The sequence below is a fragment of the Orcinus orca genome, chromosome 10 (genome assembly GCF_937001465.1).
Source record: "Orcinus orca chromosome 10, mOrcOrc1.1, whole genome shotgun sequence".
In the NCBI taxonomy this organism is placed as follows: domain Eukaryota; kingdom Metazoa; phylum Chordata; class Mammalia; order Artiodactyla; family Delphinidae; genus Orcinus; species Orcinus orca.
The window spans coordinates 1,822,917-1,837,500 of record NC_064568.1 but is presented as its reverse complement, the minus strand read 5'-3'; the positions used below and the strand labels follow the sequence as shown (position 1 = coordinate 1,837,500).

The 14,584-nt window shown below is 48.7% G+C and overlaps 1 protein-coding gene and 1 non-coding gene across 4 annotated transcripts in view; one reads left to right on the top strand and one right to left on the bottom strand.

Moving 5' to 3' along the window:
- The window catches only part of RAB7A (RAB7A, member RAS oncogene family), a 93,729-nt gene that overhangs the window by 22,565 nt on the left and 56,580 nt on the right, over positions 1-14,584 (bottom strand). The window lies entirely within an intron of this gene.
- On the top strand, positions 12,498-12,570 carry TRNAG-CCC (transfer RNA glycine (anticodon CCC)). Its single transcript has one exon. It is a non-coding gene; the product is annotated as a tRNA-Gly (tRNA).

The window sequence follows — 14,584 nt, the reverse complement described above, 5'->3', positions numbered from 1 at the left end:
AAAAGTACAAAAGAATGAAGCAAAGACAAAGGCCAAACACAGTTCCATCTCTTAGAAGCAATCACTATTAGCATCAGGGTATATAAGTCTTTCCAGTTTTCCTTCGAACGGCTGAGATCATGCTGTTCATAACTTTGCATCCCATTTTGTTCTACATTAAATATCTTCCCACGTTATTAAGGCTGGTAATACATCAGCATATGGATAATCCCACTCCTTTGTTATTAATTGGTTGCTTTTAGTTATAATGAGATGAACCCATGTATACAATCTGATCAGACTCACAAATGAGTTATTACTCAGCTAAATAGTATAAGTATTTGAAAGGCCCTTGAAATACGCTGACAAATTAGTTTCCAGAATAACTATTTCCACCCGTGCCAGCAATGAACTAGTATTTCAATTTCACCACCCCCAGCTATCATTGGCACAAATCACTGTTAATCAGATAGACAGCCACAAATGAGGGTCAGCGGGTTCTATTTGTACTCCTTACATTAGGAGAGTCAAACATTGCCACCATGTACTTCTCAGTTGTCTGATGGTCTCTGCCTATTTTACCTACTAGAATGTGATTTACTGCACACATGGTCTAAATATAACATCGCGAAGGAAGCAACACTGGGACACAGACTTTGCAAGCTGTAGGCTTCTGAGCAGAAAAGAAGTACCATTCTAAACTTTACCCAGCATCCCACTGCCTCCGAGAGTCTGGGCTCTGTTCCTGACCATTAGAGAAACCCAGCCGTCTTCTCGCTCTCCAAACTGATGGACTTCAAGGCTCGAGAGAGGGAGGCAAGCGATGTCTGCTGATAAAGTTTTGAAGAAGGTTACGTGGAGAGACAGGGAAGGCATCTGAACTCACATAATATTACCATGTTTGGTCGTCAAGCTGAACAGTAGCGTCTGTGGTAGGCAGACTCTTTTTTTTTAACTTTCCAAACTAAGGAAGCAGACTAGGACCTAAAGAGTGGAAGGGCACAGCTCATGGAACAGCAAGAAGCAAATTCCAGCTAGTGAACTGCACCCCAGGCCTCCGTGAGGTCGTCTACTTAATCCTCCGGACAAGCCCATAGGGTTGAATTCCCAGTTAACAGATGAGGACACAGAAGCTCATAAGTGATCACTGCATTTCTAAAAATATCCAGACATAAGATTGGAGCCCAGGACTGATTACAAAGGCCTTCATCTCAGCCACTACACTGGGTTGATCACCAAGATCGTAACGGCATTTCATGCTTCAAATAACCTACAGGGTGAGACCACGTGCACAGCCAAAGACGGGGTGAGATGGTAACTGAGGCTGAGTCACTGGTGGGAGGCAGGGAGGTTCATAACACCTGAGATTTCCTGTAGTAAAAACTGTAAATGCAATTCACACTTTTAATACACAAGGAATATCTGGAAGAGATATCAAGACTTTATACATTCGTTTTCATTAACAAAAGCATTTGACAAACTTTTCTGGCAGATGTATCCCAGATTAAGGCTTGGTAATCCTCTCTGGCCATATGTGATCATCAGCCTCTGGCTGCGGGGCAAGCAGGAGTGTTACTTTTGCCACCGCAGACGTCTGAGGTTAGAAATGTCTAGCAAAAAATTATGTTAGGGTTTTGGTAAGAACAGGTAACTTTTTTTTAAAGATTTATTATTTATTTATTTTATTCATTTTTGGCTGCACTGGGTCTTAGTGGTGGCACACAGGATCTTTTGCTGTGGCACGTGGGCTCTTCGTTGTGGTGTGCGGCCTTCTCTCTAGTTGTGTCATGTGGGTTTTCTCTTCTCTCGTTGTGGTGCACGGGTTTTCTTTCTCTCGTTGTGGGGCGATGGTTTTCTCTTCTCTCGTGGTGCGCGGGTTTTCTCTTCTCTTGTGGTGCACGGGCTCTGTAGTTTGCAGCACGCGGGCTCTAGTTAGGCACAGGAGCTCAGTAGTTGTGGTGCGCAGGCTTAGCTGCCCCAGGGCATGTGGGATCTTATTTCCCTGACCAGGGATCGAATCTGTGTCCCCTGCATTGTAAGGCGGATTCTTTACCACTGGGCCACCAGGGAAGTCCCACAGGTAACTTCTTTTAATATCAGTTTGAGAGAGAAAAAGGTGACACAAATATGAATTTGGATTCCGATCCCAGAGAAGCTTAAGAAGGAAAGAGAAAAGTCAGAATGAGATCAGAATTTTCAGCCAATAATACCACCAAGACAACTTCATTCCAGTGGCTAAAAGGCACTGTGCAAGGGTTCTGAAGTATCAGGAAACAGCCATAAAATGTTTGTAAGGTGAATAAAAACTGTTTCTCGTGAAGAACCTAGGGGTAAGACAGGAATAAAGACACAGACCTACTGGAGAATGGACTTGAGGCTATGGGGAGGGGGAAGGGTGAGCTGTGACAAAGCGAGAGAGAGGCATGGACGTATATACGCTACCAAACGTAAGGTAGATAGCTAGTGAGAAGCAGCCGCATAGCACAGGGATATCAGCTCAGTGCTTTGTGACCGCCTGGAGGGGTGGGATAGGGAGGGTGGGAGGGAGGGAGATGCAAGAGGGAAGAGATATGGGAACATATGTACATGTATAACTGATTCACTTTGTTATAAAGCAGAAACTAACACACCATTGTAAAGCAATTATACCCCAATAAAGATGTTAAAATAAATAAATAAAAATTTAAAAAAAAAGTCTCTCAACAGCACCTCCCAGCCAGGAGGTGGAACGAAGGAAGGAAGTCATGCTGGGTACAGAAGGGAGGTCTGCCTGACGGGCCTGGGGAACACAGGTCACGAATGCGTGAAGGAGGACTAGTTACCCAGAGGCCTGAGCTCAAACAGACCATTTTGATGTATGTAGTAAGCTCTCATCACCAACTGCTTCCCTTGCAAGCTCACTACTGACTGTCTCCAGGCTAATAAGCTTTTTAACCGCTCATCTCACCTGGGGAAGCAGGAAGGTTGAGACAACTTAGTGTTGTTAAGGGTGGCCAGCGTGTCCTTGGGGATGGGAGTTGAAGCGTGGCCACTTTAACGACCCAAGGGTTATTAGCAAATCTAGGAAATATTCTACTACAAGAAAGAGGAAAAAGGACGGGGTGTGACAGACTGGCTTGGGTTAAAAATGAAAATGGCTTCCAAGTTCTAAGCCCAGGGGAGAGGCAAAAGAAAGCATCACTGAGTAACGTTTTAAAAGCTACAGAACTAAAACTGAAGTCGTAACTTCAAACAGTAGCAAAAATGTCCCACCAACAAAGAAAGATGGAAACTGGAGATGTTTTGAAACTCCACGATCAGGTGGTACAGGGACCAAAAGCAGGTACAAGGAAGTGAAGGAGAGAAAAATGTAGGAGGCCAAAAGCCATTTCTGTGGAATCATCCAGTCATTTCCAGGGCACTCAGGACAGTGCTGGTGTTCTAGGAATGCAGATGTGATTAGACTGGAACACAGAACTTAGCAACTGGGCACGACAATCAGTGCCTCTGAATGTACAACAGGCATCTAGGCAGTTAGGCCTCCTTTCGCCTTGTGACCGGCCTTTGCCTTGTTTGCACTATTCTCCTCTCCCCTGAGTCATCAGCCTGGCCTAGCACACCTTCTGTGCCCTTCCACTGTCCAGTTCCCAATTTCCCTTCATTCAACACAACTGTTTCAGAATAACCTTAAACCCTTAAATCTTGGTTATAAACTCCGAGGGCACCAGGTTTTGTCTGTGGTGAGCTGTTCCTCACTCCCTTAAGGTCAAATGCCACCTTCACTGAGAAGCTCCCTCTGACCTCCCCAGAGCCCAGGACCGACTCACGCCTCCCTCCACTGTGTCCGCTACACTCTCCCGCACTGCCAGGGGAGGATGGGGCTCTACAGGGCCCTCTGGGTGGAAGAGGTCAACCTTCAGGGCATGGCTCTCTGACCATGTGGAAGCCTGCGGGCAGTGCAGGACACGACGACAGTCACCTGCAAGACCATCTTCACCTCTGCCGCCGTCCTCGAAAGGCTCTCCGCCCTGGACTGCGGTCCTCTAACCTAGCGCCGCTGCCATCCATGCAGGGGTGCCGTTTGTTGTGAGATACTGGGGTTATACAGCTTGAAATACGTGGCCTGCAGATAATGCATAACCTGTACGCTCCAAGTAAGACTTACTACTGTAATGATACTAGCAAATAGGCTGCTGGTCTGATGTTCCATTTAGAACCACCACCTCCACGTGGGAACTCAGCAGGAAGATGTTACTAGAAGCCTTCAAAAGGACAGTTTGAGGGCCCAAGGGGTAGGGATAGACACTCTTTCATTACGTAGCACATTAAGGAGGTGCCCAACTACTTTAAAAGACTACCGTGATCGAGACATATTAAATTAATTTTAAGGGTAATTACCTTAGCTGGGAGAGTCAGGGAAGGATTCCTCCAGGAAGATCTGACTGAATCTGGATCTGAAGGTGGAAAAGCACGCCAAAATTTCCCTGGCAGGAAAACCAGCGCATGCAGCATGCAAACGCCTTGTTGCAGGGAGAAACGAACACCTGGGGGTTGACGGCCAGACCACAGGGGACCTAGCAGGCCACGGCGGGGCCCTGAAACCAGAGCACTGAGAAGCCCACCGTTTGCGATTCTTACACAGTAGTGTTCATACTGTGAAGCCATCAACCTGCCTGCCGCGGGGGGAGGGGGAAGTGTTCAGCAGCAGGAGAGCGTACAGCAGACGTGAAGAGGCTGCTGTAACCTCCAGGCAAGGGGACTGCACCAGAGCCACGGTGAGACTGAGGGGAACGGAGGTGCTCCCAGGGCCAAGAAAAGCGGGGCAGCACCAAGCAGTGAACTGGACTCAGAAGAGGCAGGACACGAGGGGCGTGCCACGAAGCGCCCAGGTTCATACGCAATGCAACCAAAAGCATCCTCGGACAGGGAACCCTGAAAAAGAGCCAGGTGTTTTCTGGAAGGGAATTATGTTTGATTTAGACATGCTAAGTTTGAAGTGACCCTGACATAAAGAAGAGAAGGGGGCTTCCCTGGTGGCGCAGTGGTTGAGAGTCCGCCTGCTAATGCAGGGGACACGGGTTCATGCCCCGGTCGGGGAAGATCCCACATGCCGTGGAGCGGCTGGTCCCGTGAGCCATGGCCGCTGAGCCTGCGCGTCCGGAGCCTGTGCTCCGCAATGGGAGAGGCCACAACAGTGAGAGGCCCGCGTACCGCAAAAAAAAAAAAAAGTCTTCACTCAATTAAGCATATGGTTTGCTTGGTTAATGCTCAAAATATCTTTAAGTGGCAAATATATTAACTGAGTGGAGGACAGACATGGATCAAAATACAGATGTGATAAAGAATCTGAGTAATAGTTACCTTTCACTGTAGGAAAACCCCACTAAAAGCAGAGATACTGCCAGTATCTCTGACCAACCCAGAATGGAATATGCCCGAAGAGGGTGCCCACACAAGGGTCGTAAATGGCTGGGGGCAGTGCGCAGGACGTGTGGAATTTCCTGCCTTGCTGCATCAGTTTGTACTCTGCAAAGTTCAAGAGCCACTGCTTTAACTGACTCAAGGATCTGGTGAGGAACAGGTATGCTGAGATTCACATTCACCTACTTCCGTGTTATAGTTCACAGAGATTTCCAAGACTATGAAAAACATGAACTCAGTTGAATTTTATCCTATTCCCCTCTCCTCCAATACTAGAGGGCCTGGGGTAATCTTGCAATCAAATCTATTTTTAAAAGATATGGTTGTACTTAGTTACATCTTAAGTTTCAGTGTTAACTGTGCTGGATTTATGACTTCAGTCTGCACCACTGTGCGAACACGGGAACAGCAACACTCCCTGGACGAGAGTGCGAAGGACGATGCTGGTGGGCCTTGCCTCCTAGAGGCTGCTGCCTGGTGGCAAGAAGACAAACAATACGCAGGGCAGGACAAATATGGACTTCTAGACAAGAGTGGTGTAGAAGAGAGAACCCAACCGGCAGAAACACCGAACATTTTCCAAAGCAAGACTAAACAGCTGCACAGCGAGGCCTCAGAAGGAGCGTTCAGCGTGTCCAAACTGTCAGGACGCTGCAGTGCTGTCAACTCCTCATAAGCTTCACAGACAGTCCCAGGAAGCCCAGGGGAAAGTGCTAGAGGACTGAGATGAGAAAGCAGGACCGTGGAGCGTCAGGCCTGGGGCCAAGACAGGCGGGACACAGGAGTACAACGTCACCAAGGTGGGAGGCCTGAGCTGCACACAAAGCCCAAGACAGCCACCTCGCTGCTCCAGGCAACCTTTCGAGGGAGCCGCCTCGTCTCATCTGGCAACACTGCTCCCAACAGGCCTCATCTCCCCCCAGATGCTCCGTCTCAGGTGCACCTGCCACTCCCCACGGGGCCCCGCACGTGAGGGCTTGGGGACAACTCCCACGGGGCCCCACACGGGCCTGGAGAGCACAGCCTTCCCTGGTGGAGACACGGGTCCAGGGGCTGCCCCCGCGAGTGCCTTCTGCTAGGTTCGGCCCACACGGATGATGCCAAGCTTCCGAGCACAAGGCTAGCGCTTATTCACATGAAGACTTTAAGCCTCCTGCCCATCACTCAGCAGGAAAAGCCTGGCTGACCATTCTCACCAGGGCACATTCTCTGGATCCGCCACAGTATTAACTGTCGTCTGTGCTCTCGCTTAAAAGGTGGAGACATTACTTTCTTGTGTGCAGTGATCTGTGATCCTTCAGCAGTAAAGGTTTAAGGGAGTAGGCAAAAATCTAGACGGATTACACAAGACATAAAGAAATGCCTTGGCAGCTCCGTTTCCTCCCCAGGCCTGGATCATTTTCTTTTAAAAAATATTTTTTATGGCTACACCAGCTCTTAGTTGCAGAATGCTCAATCTTCGTTGTGGCATGCGGGATGTTGTTTGTTTGTTTTTTTTTTTTTAGTTGCAGCATGCAGACTCTTAGTTGCGGCATGCGGGCTTCTTAGCTGCGGCACACAGGATCTACCTCCACGACCAGGGATCGAACCTGGGCCCCCTGCACTGGAAACGCTGAGTCTTACCTCCTGGACCACCAGGCAAGTCCCAGGCCTGGATCATTTTCGCGGCTAGCCCCGCCTCTCACTAAGGTCTGCCTGGGCCAAGAGGGGACTCGGTGGCCACTCGCGCACAGCGCTGCTCCGTTAGAGGCCTCCGCAGCCTTCGGTGCTGCTCCTCAGCTCTAACCCAGGTAGATTATGTCCAACCATCAGGCAGGTAAAAGGAGGAGGCACACAGCAAGCGTCCCCACCCCTTGGGCACCAGCCTCCGCCACAGGGAGAACTGTCCTGGCATTTGCAATGTTTTTCCATTCAGCTCGGGCTCAAATGGCAGCCTCTCCCTAGAACTCAAAACGTACACACACAGAAAAGTAAGGTAACTTGTCCAAGGCCACACAGCTAGTCATCCTGGAGCCAGGATTTTTTTTTTATATTTATTTATCTATGTTAAATAACATAGTTGTGGCACGCAGGATCTTCGTTGCGGCATGAGGGATCTTTCGTTGTGGTGCACAGGCTCTAGAGCACAAGAGCTCAGCAGTTGCGGTGCATGGGCTTAGTTGCTCCGCGGCATGCGGGATCTCAGTTCCCCGACCAGGGATCAAACCCACGTCCCCTGCATTGGAAGGCGGATTCTTAACCACTGGACCACTAGGGAAAGTCCCTGGAGCCAGGATTTGAAATGAGGCAGTCCAGCTCCAGAGTTCTTCCAACAAGAATCACTGGCTTCTCCAACATTGAAATTTTCACGGGGTATTTAAGTGCAAGGCACCAGGCCAGGTTCTATTTTATAGTTCTGCTCTGACTGTCCCATTCCAGTTTGCTTAAGGAACCTGCGATCACAGACCCACTGAATGACAGTCAGAAGCGGGCGCTCCCAAACTCTCAGGGAGACAGATAAGTGGTTGAACTGAACACCAGGGAGAGAAGGACGGCTAGAAACTGACCAAGCAAGGCAATTTAAAGGCCACCCCTCCACAGGGGAGGTGCAACGGCCATGCAAAGACTATGGGCTTTGGATCACAACCATGGGATGAAATCCCATCTCGCACATCCAGCTGTGTGAACTTAAATGTGCTTTCACGTGAAAAACGAGCATCCCCTACAAGTGAGATAATGCAGAGAAAGCTCTATCTGGCTCATTAAATCTACTCAATAAGTGGCTATTATGACATGAGGGCTTTTCTAACAGTGAATAAAAACGTGTACCTAGTCAACTAGCATTACTTCACTTTCCAAATCTCATCACTACAGCCTCTCATACTACCTGTTTGACTTTTGCTATATTTGCATGTTAACCCACATAAATGTGTCTGAGGTCCTAGTTATTCATCTAAGACAAATCGCACCTTCACTTACGTGCTTCCTAAAACCACACTGTACACCAGCACTGAGGCCCTGTGCCGTACAGCAGCAAACACTGCAGTGGAGTCATATCTGGCATGAGACCTGTCACTGGAGGGAGATCCATGGCCAATGCCATGGAAGAAAAAGCAGAACTGAGAAATGGGCACTGGGTCACTAAGCGACTTACAGTTTGAATTCCTGCCTCTGTTCTACTGTTGTGCATTCACTGTATAGGCATGTGCGCCCTAGGAGGGTGGCTCCCAAGATCCTGACCCACGTCGATCAGACGACCTCAGACTAAAACATCCCATGTCCTGCGATCCGTCCTCCATGCTTCAGACTTAAACATGTCCAATCATGTATCCCCATTTTTTTCAGTAACAGTGGTCACTAACCATGACCTAGGGGTAAGAACACATAGTTCAGTTCAAACACCTGCTGAGGGTCCAGTAGGTGTCAGTTACTGGGTTGGAGGCTGGGGTTTACCTACAGAAAACTACAAACACTTCTTATTTCAAAAGGAGGCCATCATAATTCTCTGTAAGCTGAACAAAGCATTCTGGTTTTTTTTTTTTTTTTTTGGCGGTATGTGGGCCTCTCACTGTTGTGGCCTCTCCCGTTGCGGAGCACAGGCTCCGGACGCGCAGGCTCAGCGGCCATGGCTCACGGGCCCAGCCGCTCCGTGGCATGTGGGATCTTCCCGGACCGGGGCACGAACCCGCGTCCCCTGCATTGGCAGGCGGACTCTCAACCACTGCGCCACCAGGGAAGCCCAAGCATTCTGTTTTGTAGCTTTCAAGTGTTAAACTGGAAACTTCAGTGGCCACATTCAGCTGGCTATTTCACAACTCCCTGCTGGACAAGGGGTTCTGTGTGATTCTAAAAACAGTGAGGGGGCTTCCCTGGTGGCGCAGTGGTTAAGAATCCACCTGCCAATGCATGAGACACGGGTTCGAGCCCTGGTCCGGGAAGATCCCACATGCCGCAGAGCAACTGAGCCCGTGGGCCACAACTACTGAAGCCTGCATGCCTAGAGCCCGCAAGCCACAACTACTAAAGCCTGCGCCTAGAGCCCATGCTCCACAACAAGAGAAGCCACTGCAATGAGAAGCCCGTGCACTGCAATGAAGAGGAGCCCCTGCTCGCTCCAACTAGAGAAAGCCCCCACGCAGCAACTAAGACCCAACGCAGCCATAAATAAATAAATAGATAGGGAAAAAAAAACCAGTGAGGCCAAGGGTAGAACAAAGCCAAATCACCTTAAACTCAGCCATAATGGGTCCTTAGAAGTCATTTTATCCTGAGCTTTTATTAGCAGAGACACTTCTTCCGTGGCACCGACACCTTGCCCAGTTCCTGCCTGCACACTCACAGTGACCATGAAGTACCTCCTGTGCAGTGTTCCCTCCTGTGCAGTGTTCCACTGTCAAAGGCTGCAGAGGGATTTAGAGACACTCAGACACTCCATCACCAGTGCCAACATCTTTTCTCAACTCCTGTCCACGCAACGTGGCTTCCAGATCACTCAACTTCCTGGTTGCTTACCCTGACTAGATCAGATTCACTGTACTTCTTAAAATGCCTGCCTCTTTGTAAAAGTACCGTCCATCACTAACACATGGTGATGCCATAAGGATGTGGAGAATTTTACAAACCTCTAAAAACTCACTCAGCTTTGATGTTCTTAATTGCACTCACAGGTACCACCAGCCTTAGCAGTCATTCTAACTGTTCAGGAAGCGTACTGCCATCGGGCTAAGCTTCTCGACAATGCCAACCCTTGCTTAGTCCAGGCCATGCATTCCCAGCAGGGATGTTATTCACAATGGTTTGTGGCCCTCTAGAAGCTGCAATATAAAAACAGACAGACACAGTACATGCATGGTATTAAAACTTTACTGGGGTACGGGAGACGATTAGGGAAGAAAATCTAAAAAGCCCTGCGGAGCAGAAGGGAGGCGCAATAATCAAAAATGGCCGGCAGGGCCGCCCTGGGCGCGGTGGTCGGGGGTCCGCCTGCCGACGCAGGGGACGCGGGCTCGTGCCCCGGTCCGGGAGGGTCCCGCGTGCCGCGGAGCCGCTGGGCCCGTGGGCCACGGCCGCTGGGCCTGCGCGTCCGGAGCCTGTGCTCTGCAGCGGAGGAGGCCACAGCGGTGAGAGGCCCGCGTACCGCAAAAAGAAAGAAGGTTGAGAAAGGCTGGTCTAGGCCTGTGCTGTCCTACACAGCAGTCACTAGCCATTTAAATGAAATCAAATACAGCTCCTCGGCCACACCAGCCACACTAAGTGCTCACAAGCCACACAGTAGCACCTACCGCACTGGCCAGCACAGAGAACATTTCCATCATCACCGGAAGTTTTATGGTATGGTGTTGGTCTAAACAACCCTGGAGGAGTTTACTAGCACTAGCAGACAGTCCTCAAACATCTCATATCTCGATTTATGGCCACTAATTACCGATTATCTAGCTCATCTTCTTTCACTCTTGAAAACACAGTAAAGATACTAGCTCCTCAAGAGCAAACTTTAGAAAGTATTAGTTAACATGCGAGTTTTTCGTTAGAATATTACAGCAAGATATTGGCTGCATCATAACCACTTCAAAATATTTGGAGCCACTGGTCCTAGCAGCCTAGGAGTGTCCAAACACTACCCTAGGTCCTTTGTAACCCACTGAGACTGAGGTCCAGTTAACTGTTTGAAAGCAAACCATACTGTGAACCACACAAGGAGCATCAAGGACCAGACACAGGTCACGCTGACCAATCTGCCTGCGTAAGGTCAAAGTACGAAAACGTCAACCAAATCTTGAAATCCTCCTTTGATTAGGTGTGAAAGTCTTCTCCTGACAGTGTAGAGAGTTTCATTACATCCTCTTAGGAGCTGGATGCGATTGCAGAAGGTGGCCACACGTATTTTGTTCTCAAGAACCCTTGGAAGAACCATGGTGACTGAGGTGTCTCACACAGCTAGACTTACATTTCAAAACAATTTCTTCCTGGCCACTTCCTAATCAAGAAGCCAAAATAAAACACAACAATCCAGTCAGGTAAGTGATAATCTGTCTCCACAGCTCCAAAACAAGTACAGCAAACATTGCAGAATGTAATACGCCTGGTCATGTTAGGCGCCAACAAGTTAACGCCACTGCTCACGGGTCCATGTTCTAGAATCTCAGGCAGGGAAGCCCAGGTCACGTGACACAACATGCCACCAAGACAGAGGGAAAGAAGTCAGAGAGGCAGGCTGAGCTCTATCAGATGAGAAGCAAATGTGTCCTTTACCCTCCTAAGAGAGGAAAGGTGGAAACCAATGGAAGACAGATTCAAGCAGAGTCCCCAGGAGGGCAAGGTGGAGAGCATCATTAAGCCAGCAGCCTTCCTCCCCAAGTCAACACAAGCTGTGGCCAAAGGCCAGGCTACAAATGTGAAGGTTGCATTAGTGCTGCCTCTCCTCCCCCGCGGCTCCTGCTATTCTCCAGTCAACAGACCCCCAAAGAGGACTCTCCCTGCAGGGCAGCCCACCCTCCTCACGTTTAACTGAAGACATAAGGACTCTCAATGGCCGCTGGCTGTCCAGGGATGCAAGAGCCCTTTAGTTCCAAAGACTGGTTTGCTTCTTCCAAACGGTGAACTTCAATTTCAACTTCTGCACTGTCACAACACCCAAACCCCTCCACCTCTCCAAAGAATAAGATCAAAGGAATACAAAACCGTGGCTACACAGCATTTACCTCTCCGACACTGAAGCGCACAGGTGGAGTTACCCCCAGGGGAAATGCTAGTTACAGCAGCAAACTCTTGCCCAAAGTTTAAGGGTCTACAGGCTCGAAACCTTGGGTATTGCTTCCAAGTCAGATACTAGGAATATGGGAGTACCAGGAGTCCCATACCTTGTCACAAGGGTCATCATTCTCAGAACAGATACTTGAAGAAAATGTTCCCAAATACATCAGCTTTAAAATAAAGACCATATTTCATATCATGTCATCAAAGTACATTAAACCTAATATGTAACCACTGGGGCTTCAATTCACAAAGCCTCCCCAACAAAAACATTTTTAAAACAAGTGTTTAAAAATTTTTAATATGAAAGGAAAGAAGTAGAGAGAGTAGCATTATCAACTCATATGCTGTAAGGAAACTTGCAATTAAAAAGAGTATAGGGGACTTCCCTGGTGGTCCAGTGGTTAAGACTCTGCGCTCCCAATGCAGGGGGCCCAGGTTCAATCCCTGGTCAGGGAACTAGATCCCGCATGCCGCAACTAAAGATCCTGCATGCTGCAACTAAGACCCAGCACAGCCAAAAAAAAAAAAAAGTATGGGATGCCTCCAATGGGAAATGATGCACTACTTAGACTCTGGGGTCTCACTGCCCTTACCAACTGTAGGTTGTAGTAATGATGGTAGAACAAATGGCTCTTGTCTACACAAATGAATTCTATCTGGACAAATTTCCACCATGGAAAAGACAGTTTTGTGTCCAACTGCAGGTTCCCTGCAACATTACCAACTTCCATGTATGTCTGTTCTTTGTTCATTTCATATTTAAATGACAGTCATGATCTTACATTTTCTTGAAAATTATCTTTTAACAGTACCCATCACCTAGGGGCTTCCATGGTGGCCCAGTGTTTTAAGACTCCGTGCTTCCACTGCAGCGGGCGCAGGTTTGATCCCTGGTCGGGAAACTAATATCCTGCATTCCGCTCGCACCCCCCGCCCCCCCAAACCAAAAACAACAACCAAAAACCCAACAACTAGACTTAAACAGCCAACATTTCCAAAAAAGTTTTAAGCATTTTGGTTCATCTTCAGAGGCAAAAACGCAATACTCTGAAGAGAACACGAAGAGCGACAAGATTCCTACTGGTCTACAGCTGGTCACACAAGGCTGGTCAGCAGGCTATGGCTCCAGGGGCATTCCCAATTCCTTTCCCCTAGAGGGGCTCAGATCTGCTCCTCACTCACATGCAAGAGGAACTTGGGGGATGAGAGACCAACCAAGGGCTTGGGACCTGAAGGCTCTGGTTCAAATCTGGGCTCTGAAACTTACGAGCTGTGCAAGTTGAGGTAAGTAATTTCCTCTCCTTGGGCCTTCACTGAATTCCTAACTCTGTAAAAGGTGGGTGTGTTCCTGAGAAGATATGAGAATGAAGAGGCAGAGGAGCCAGAGACCAACATGTCTCTACTTCTCAAATTCCTGGAGCTACAACCGGGTCCTGGTGACATTAATCCAGTACGTTCTCCAACTCAGTGCGCTGTGGGGCTCCTTGTCCTGTGACAGCTCAATTACACAACCTATTTTAGTCTCCACCCTTCTTCCTGAGATGAGCCCCATGACTGAGGGAATCTTCCACCAAATACAAAACTTAAAATTAAGATATATTCTTTCTTAACATTTAAAGATACAAGGAACAGCAGCAAGAGTCTAATCAAGAACTAAGCACCTGCTACAAACACACACAGCCCTCAGGGACACCAGTGAGCCCCAGCCAGTCCACCTGTGCTGAAGTACAACTCCAGAACACACATCCCAACGGGCATCAACCAATGAACACAGAACAAACTACACGTAAGCAAAATAATCTGGGCCCCCAGGACTAAAAAGTCAAAAACGGAGAAGAGAGGTGAAATCACGAGATGTCTCACCGTCACCACGCTGGGCGGGACGTGGATTCCCAGGTTCTCCTGGGAGGGTGCCAGGAACCCTCCACCCAGTCCACGGCAACCAGGAGCAGTGCAGTGATGGCCCTGACCACACACCAGGCTCCTGCCCACAGCTTCCCACTTCTCCAGATCCAGTCCCTTTCCAGCGCCCTCAACTCATCTACCTCGGACTCTGCCGTGACATGTTTTTAACTGGAATGACCTTCCTGCCCCTCCTCACCGTCACTGCTTCTCACACCTACTCACCTATCCTGCCTAACCCAACCCAAATAACACCGGAACACCTTCTAATGTGAAGAAATCTCTAGGTTCTCAGCTGGCCCCTCTACCTATACAGACACAAACGCAAAAACATCACATGAACTCTGATGTGCTCCACTGAAAAAAGGCACTCAAACAGTGGCAGCCTCAATACACAAGAAACGTGTGCCCAACTGCATTACTCCAGAGGACAGGATCCGGACCAGTGGTTTAACAAATGAGTTTTGAATCAGGGAAACGGAATAACCACCAGTTGCTGAATAAAGCAGGATATACCAAGAAGCACTGGGAAAACACTGTCATGGTAAGCAGAAGACAGGACACTCAT